The sequence below is a fragment of the Vitis riparia genome, chromosome 1, assembly GCF_004353265.1.
Source record: "Vitis riparia cultivar Riparia Gloire de Montpellier isolate 1030 chromosome 1, EGFV_Vit.rip_1.0, whole genome shotgun sequence".
In the NCBI taxonomy this organism is placed as follows: Eukaryota; Viridiplantae; Streptophyta; class Magnoliopsida; order Vitales; family Vitaceae; genus Vitis; species Vitis riparia.
The window spans coordinates 16,780,862-16,788,745 of NC_048431.1; the positions used below are offsets into that span (position 1 = coordinate 16,780,862).

General features: G+C 44.5%; 1 protein-coding gene across 3 annotated transcripts in view; it reads right to left on the reverse strand.

Moving 5' to 3' along the window:
* LOC117915640 (transcription factor BIM2) overlaps nucleotides 1-7,884 on the reverse strand; it is a 35,681-nt gene extending 27,797 nt beyond the window's left edge. For 2 of the 3 annotated variants that reach the window (XM_034831266.1, XM_034831274.1), the window contains exon 1: nucleotides 7,722-7,884. The gene's annotated coding sequence lies outside the window, so the exon portion shown is untranslated. The remainder of the gene's footprint in view (nucleotides 1-7,721) is intronic. The other variant, XM_034831257.1, reaches the window with a different exon arrangement.

Below are 7,884 nucleotides of genomic sequence, written 5' to 3' on the forward strand. Positions count from 1 at the left end.
ATGTCAAGAAGGGTATTTTCGGCCTGGAATCGAAAACGTTTGAGATTGAGGTGGAGGAGAGGAGAGGCAGATTGCAAGCCACGATTGTGGAAAGGAAAGGAGGGATCTCGTCGTGGGTTAGGCTAGGTCCGGTGAGCCTTGGGATAGTCCTCGACTGCCTGATTCTAAGCATCGAGGACGCAAGGATGGGTAGGTGGGTAAGAGAGTGGAAGGAGAACGAGAGGAAGTACTCTCTGACGCGCGACTATAACAGAGGGGGTTGCTTTCTCCGTTTGGGGGTTGCGGACTTGGAGAGAAAGAGGTTTAGCATTTTTATTCCCAAAGGAAGAGGACCAAAGGGTGGTTGGGCTTCAATGGTGGAAACACTACGGAGCTTGGGTTGTGAAGACGGAAGGATAAAGAGTCAGAAGGAAGACGAGCCACGGTCGAAGCCAAACATGGCGAAGACATATGCGGAAGCGACCAATATGGCGAGGGGAAAGGAGAGAACAGCAGTAAGGGTAGAGGTCACAAAGGAGGAAGTGAGTCAGAATCTATTCAAACTTGAACACTGTGTTGTCGGGACATGGAACCCTAACGCAGCAAAAAGGGACGACCTCAGAGGGTGGGGAACCCAATTAGCGAGAATCTAGAGGGGCAAGGTCCTAATGGAGTTTGAGTTTTTGACAGAGGCTGAGCAAGTCTCTAAGCTTGGAAGTATCTCGCTTGGGGGGTTGTCTCTTCGTTTGGAGAAGTGGAGGCCAGAGACGGGATGCCTGAGGGAAGGGGAGAGAAGCAGTGAAGCTTGGGTGCGGGTAGTAGGTTTACCTGTTTCCCTGTGGGAGCGGGATATTTTGAGGAGGATTGGGGAGGCGTGTGGGGGATTTCTTGCGGTTGACTATCAAACGGAAAAAATGGAGGAGTTACAGTGGGCACAACTCTTGGTGAAGCGGAAAGGTGAGACTCCTCCCAACGCAGTGGAGGTTTGGGTTGAAGAGTCATGTTACTTGGTAACCTTATGGTGGGAGGTCAGGCCAGTCTTGAAAGTGTCGACGACTAGAAAGAAAGGGAAGGTCGTCGCAGCGGGAAAGGAGGTAGGGGGTGATGTAAGTGCATGCGCGAGTGAGCGCGTGACGGTGGCGATGGAGGGTTCGAGGCTCGAGGACACCCTGCTAACTGCCGATGGGACGCGGGGTCAGTCCAGCGGGTCGGGTCAAACCCCGAACCCCTCTCGGAGCGACGTCGGGTCTCCAGGCGGGTCTCACGTCTCGGGTGGGCTAGGTTTGTTGGGCCAAGCAAAGCCCTCTCGGTGGTCTAAGGCCTCTGACTCCCCTGGGCTAATTCCGTTTGGGCCGGTTGATTCTGGGTTTGGGAAGCCCACGGAAAAGGCCAAGCCTACGGGGCTGCTTCAAGGGGCTAGGCTGGACAGCCAAAGCCCATCTTCTTCTGGTTCGTTTAGGGCCCAGGCGGAGAAGGGCCTTCCTGCTGCGGAGTGTAGCCGAAGCCCATTGAGGGGCCCAGACGAGGCTATTTCCCCTTTCTGGGTGAAGGATGGACAGTGGGTACTCCATGGGGATGAGACTCAGTGGGGAGGGATCTCCAGGACCGACTGTGCCCTGCTGGAGGAAGACGCAAGGTATGATAATGCTCTTTCCTCCTCTGGAATGGTGGCTCTTGACTCTCCTTCTCCCTTCTCTTCTCCTTTTGGTCGGACTCCCTTGAAGGAGTCTTTCGACCGTTCTGGGGCTCTTATGGACTCAACCAAGGGGGATAGGCTGTGCATTGGAACTGGGTCTACAGAGCAGATTGAAGGGAAGTGCTGGGATTTGGTAGAGATCAGGAATGATAGTATGGAGGATAATAGAAAGGCTTTGTGCCTAGCCCGGCCTATGCCTCAAGAAGAAAGTGGATGGGTGGAAGCGAGATGGGAGGAAAGTGATTTGGCTAGGTTCAGTCAGTTTCTGGGATTCTCGAAGGAGGGACTAGAGAAAGACATCTTGGAGTTTATGGTTAAAATTAGGAAGAGGAGAGAAAGAATTCACAGCAAAGTCATGTTGGAGAAATCAAAGTTTGAAAGAGAATTGAGAAGACTTGAATGTTCAGTCAATTATGAGAGGGGGAAGAAGAAAAAGTGTACTGTGCAAGGAAATGGGTGCCAAATTATGGAAGTCCAATGAAAATAAGGCTCTTGAGTTGGAACGTGCGCGGAGTCGATGATAGCTCTAAGAGGAAAGTGATTAAAGCTATGATCAGAAGCCAGAAAGTTTATTTGTTTTGTGTCCAGGAAACGAAAATTCAATCCATGACTGAGGGTTTGGTGAGGAGTTTGGGTTCTGGGAGGTTCCTTGATTGGGGGGCTTTGGATGCTCAGGGAGCCGCAGGAGGGATTCTGGTTTGTTGGGACAAAAGAACCCTGGAAGTCCTTGAGATGGAGATGGGTCAATTCTCAATCTCATGCAGACTTAGGAATGTAGAAGACGGGATAGCTAATGCTCATAGAAGAAATAGTTCCATGGAGAAGATTAAAATCAATGGGAGGTGGCTGGAGGAGCGGGAGGTGAGAGAGGGGGTGGTGAATGCCTTTAAGCAACTGTTGTCAGAGGAGCAATCCTGGAAAGCTGATATTGAAGGGCTGCAGCTACAAAGGTTAAGCCATGCTGAAGCTAAAGGTTTGGAACAGCCATTCACTGAGGAAGAGATTCATGCAGCTCTGATGGGGATGAATGGTGATAAGGCCCCAGGCCCGGATGGGTTCACAGTGGCCTTTTGGCAATTTTGTTGGGAGTTCGCGAAAGAGGAGATTGTGGACTTGTTCAAGGAGTTTTTTGAAGAAAAGTCGTTTGCCAAGAGCCTTAACTCTACTTTCCTAGTCCTCGTTCCTAAGAAAGGGGGGGCTGAGGACTTAGGGGACTTCAGACCCATCAGTCTGCTTGGGGGTCTGTATAAGATCTTGGCCAAAGTGCTAGCCAATAGAATTAAGGAGGAGTTAGACAAGGTGGTTTCGCCGGACCAAAATGCCTTTGTGAAGGGAAGACAGATTTTAGATGTCTCGCTCATAGCCAATGAGGTGATTGACTATTGGTTTAAACGCAAAGAGAAATGGCTGATATGTAAATTGGATGTTGAAAAAGCCTATGATAGTATTAATTGGAATTTCCTCATGAAGGTCATGCACAAGATGGGCTTTGGGGACCGGTGGATGAAATGGATTTGGTGGTGTATTTCAACTGCAAGTTTCTCTATTCTGGGCAATGGTGTGCCAACTGGTTACTTCCCCAATTCTAGGGGGTTACGCCAAGGAGATCCACTTTCCCCCTACCTCTTTGTGTTGGGAATGGAAGTGCTAAGCGCGTTGTTAAGAAGGGCTGTTGATGGGGGCTTCATTTCAGGCTGTAGGATTCAAGGGAGGGGGGGAATGGAGATAAATGTTTCTCACTTACTGTTTGCTGATGACACGATTATTTTTTGTGAAGCAAGGCAAGATCACATTACCTACCTAAGCTGGATTTTGGTGTGGTTTGAGGCAGCCTCTGGTCTTAGAATAAACCTTGCTAAAAGTGAAGTAATCCCGGTTGGGGAGGTGGAAGACATTGAGGCGTTGGCGATCGAGTTAGGATGTAAAGTGGGGACCCTCCTTCTGTCTATTTAGGGCTGCCCTTGGGAGCCAAGCACAAGACCATGGCTATGTGGGATGGGGTTGAAGCAAGAATGAGAAGAAGGCTTGCCCTGTGGAAAAGACAATATTTGTCAAAGGGCGGGAGGATTACCCTCATTAAAAGTACCTTGGCCAGCATGTCTATCTACCATTGTCTCTTTTTCGCATGCCTAAGCTAGTTGCAAAAAGGCTCGAAAATTTACGAAGGGATTTTCTTTGGGAAGGGGGAAGCACGGAAAGAAAAATCCATCTAATCAAATGGGAGGTGGTGTGTACCCAAAAGGAGAGTGGGGGTCTTGGTATTCGGAAAATTGATCTCTTGAATAAGGCCCTGTTGGTTAAATGGATTTGGCGGTTCGCCTTTGAGGAAGAATTCCTTTGGAGGAAAGTGATTGGGGTGAAGTATGGCCTAATGGGATTTGGTTGGAGAACAAAGGAGGCACGCAGAATGTTTGGGGTGGGGGTTTGGAGGGATATCTTGAAGGAGTCGTCTTGGTGTTGGGATAATATAGAGTTCAAAGTGGGAAAGGGGACTAAGGTTAGTTTTTGGACTGACCATTGGTGCGGAAATGAGGTGTTGTCCCAAGCTTTTCCCCAGTTGTTTGCTTTGGCGGCCCAAAGGAATGCCTCGGTAAATGAGATGTGGGATTCTAGTCTTGGTCAAGGAGGTTGGAACATAAGACTCTCTAGAAACTCTAATGATTGGGAGTTGGACACCTTAGGAGAGTTGTTGTATATGTTGAGGGATTTGAGGATTTCTCTTGAAGAGGACTTAGTGATATGGAAAAGAGGGGGACACGGCCGCTTTCGGATTAGAGATGCCTACAAGTTGTTGACAGGGCCTAATGTCATTACCTTCCCAAAAAAGAGCATTTGGGTGGACAAGGTCCCAACCAAAGCTGCTTTTTTTGCGTGGGAGGCTTCTTGGGAGAAGGTCCTAACTTTGGACAAACTTCAAAGACGGGGTTGGCATCTTCCAAATCGGTGTTTTTTGTGTGGTTGTGAAGAGGAAAATGTAAATCATATTCTTTTACACTGTACAGTTGTAAGGGTTCTCTGGGAGATTGTCTTGGCCTTGTTTGGGACTAATTGGGTGTTCCCAGAGAAAGTCAAAGAGATGTTAGTCAGTTGGAGGGGCCCTTTTGTGGGGAGAAAGAGGAAAAGGATTTGGACTTCCATCCCGTTGTATATTTTTTGGACGGTTTGGAAGGAGAGAAATAGATTAGCTTTGAGGGGGGGCTCTCTAGCTATTCAGAATCTAAAGAATTCTTTTGTTTGTAACTTGTGGAGTTGGGCTAGGGTGTATATGGGAGAGGAATCCTCTTCGCTTTTAGGTTTTTTGGAATGGCTTGTCATTCCCTAAGGGGTGGTGAGTGTTGTTTTTGTTTCAAGCTGCTATGTATACTTCCTGTATGCTTTGTGGCTTTTTGCCTCGTAATATATATGCGCACTTATCAAAAAAAAAAATTAAGAAGTTTGCGAAGGACAAAGGGGGGTGGTGTACCCAGGAAGTAAGGGAGGGGTTTGGTGTGGGATTTTGGAAGGAAATCGGGAAGGAAGGGTCTCTATTGCAAAACAAAATTGTATTCTCTGTGGGGGATGGTAGAAGAGTGAGATTTTGGAAAGACAAATGGTGCAGGAACAATGCTCTTTGTGATTCTTTCCCCTCTTTGTATGCCTTAGCAGCTTCTGAAAAGGCTTGGTTAGTGGAATTGTGGGACTCAACAGGCAAAGAAGGGGATTGGAGTCCTAGGTTCTGTAAGCCCTTCAATGATTGGGAGGTGGATGAGGTGGAAAGGTTACTTGTGACAATACAAGGAAGGAGGCTTAATTTTAATTTGGAAGATAAGGTGTTGTGGAAAGAGACCAAGGACGGGATTTTTTTTGTTAAATCTCTTTATAGTGCTCTAGATTCTAGAAGTCCAGTTCAGTTTCCAAAGATCATCATTTGGAGTCCTTGTGTTCTTACTAAAGTGGGTTTTTTGCTTGGGAAGCCTCTTGGGGTAAGGTGTTAACCTTGGATCAACTAAAAAAAAGGGGATAGTCCTTAGTTAATAGATGCTTCCTTTGTTGCATGGAAGAAGAGTCTATTGATCATATTCTAATTCATTACACCAAGGCAAGAGTTCTATGGGAGTTATTGTTTTTGCTCTTTTTAGAGTGATGTGGATCCCTTCCATATTCTGTTAGAGATACCCTTCTTGGTTGGCATGGTACCTTCATGGGCAAGAAGCATAGTAAGGTGTGGTTGGCAGCCCCCTTATATCTTTTTAAGGCGGTTTGGAAGGAAAGAAATAGAATTGCCTTTGAAAATGAGGAGCTTTCAGTTTATAGGATGAAAAATTCTTTTGTATGTAATTTTTGGTCTTGGACTAAGTTGGTTATACATGAAGGATCTTTATCTTTAATCAACTTTTTTGATTGGTTGGGTTTTAGATAAGGGTTGGTGAATTTTTTGTATCCCCTCTTCTTTTTGTTCTTGCCTTTTGACACCTCTTGTATACTCCCTGTATGCTTTGGGTCTGCCTTCAGGCGCCCTTTTCTCTCTTCATATAGATATATATATATATCATTTTTCTGTGCGTTTGCTTATCAAAAAAAAAAAAAAACCAGTTCCAACAAGCAAAAGAGATGAAAATTTTGAATTAATGGAAAGACGTCAAAGCTACAGAAGCATTAATAAAATAAAGCACATATACAAAATTGGAACCACCAAAAATGTCATTTTTGCTGCCACCTTCAACCATAAATGAATGAAGAAAAATAACATAAATTTCTACACCACCTCTGCACCAAGCTCAGTCATAATCCCAAGCATGATTAAGAACATTAGAATAAGCTTTTTTACAATTAAAAGTGGAGGATCAGCTAGAACCAGAAATCCGGTTAATGCAATCTAATCAAAATGCACCCAAAGATCAATTACCATTAAGTGATGCAGTGGATTCCAGAAAAGCCTATTGCATTATACTTAAAGCACAAAAATCACTCATCATATTTTACAATGGCCCTCAAATTCATTAGCAATCAATTTTCAATAATAGAAACTTCCCCAACTTCTTGATTGCTTAAACAAGTCATTCCTTGCAGTAATTTCTGTTTCCTGTCATGACAAATGCTTCAAGTTTCCCCTCAAGTGTAGCTCACCGGTAATGGCCTCTAACAATGAACTAGAGGTGCTGAGTGTGAGCTTCCCTAGTAATTAAGTTATATAGGGTAGAGCCACAAGCTCATTATCACCCAAAGTTTGCTTCGAACAGTCACAGCAATTGCCCCATTCTCAGGATGGATTCCCCGTTATCAATAAATAAATAAATTCTCCAACTTATCATAGCTCCCATTATGTTTAGCACAAATAGGAAAATAGCCCAATTAACATAGGAATACCCTAAAAGGATTCAAGCTGCACCTGCCAACCTTATTAGACAAACAAAACTAAACAAGAGCCAATGACAAAGACAATACTGGTTTACTTGATTGGCAACCTAGCAAGTGTTTTTTTGACCTGGCCAAACAAATGAATATATTTTCTGGATGTGTAATTCTATTCTTATTTGCTAGACAATACAATTTCTAGAATGGAAAATTAGGTACTTGTTCATGGGCAGTGGGCACCCAACAAAAAGACCTCCCCTAAATTCTCACCACCTGAATTTCCAAGTAGCACCAGCAATCATACACGAATCGCTAAATTGAATCGAAATTTAAGAAACAAGACAGAAAATTACAAACTCAATGCAATGCAATTACTTGAAATAGATGAAATTTAATGAGTATCTCGACAAAATTGAACATTAAAAAGTAAAATCAGAAGTAAAACACACATGTATTCTGACCCAATTTCATGGATTCTCGAAACAGAACAATTAAAAAACACCCAGATCTGAGAGTTCAAAAAAATTCGAAACCAAGATTTTCCAAAATAAATCCCAAAAAATTCCAAACGGACAGAATTCCACCACAAGATGAACTTAAAAAGATAAAAACAAAAGAAGAAAATAAAAAGGAAAAACGAAAATCAAAATACAGAGAGATCCAAGGGTTTGAAGTAATTGAGGGGATGACACTGAGGATATGAAGGACAAACCTGATTAACGGGGGCGGAAAACGATGGTCCTAGAGAGCGCTTTCTGCTGCCTTGTATTCTTCTTCACTAACTCCTCTCTCCCTTTACTTTCCCACTCTTCATCCTTCTCATCCTATCTCTTCCTTTCTGTCTCAACTCACAAGGGAGCAGTGCAACCTCCACA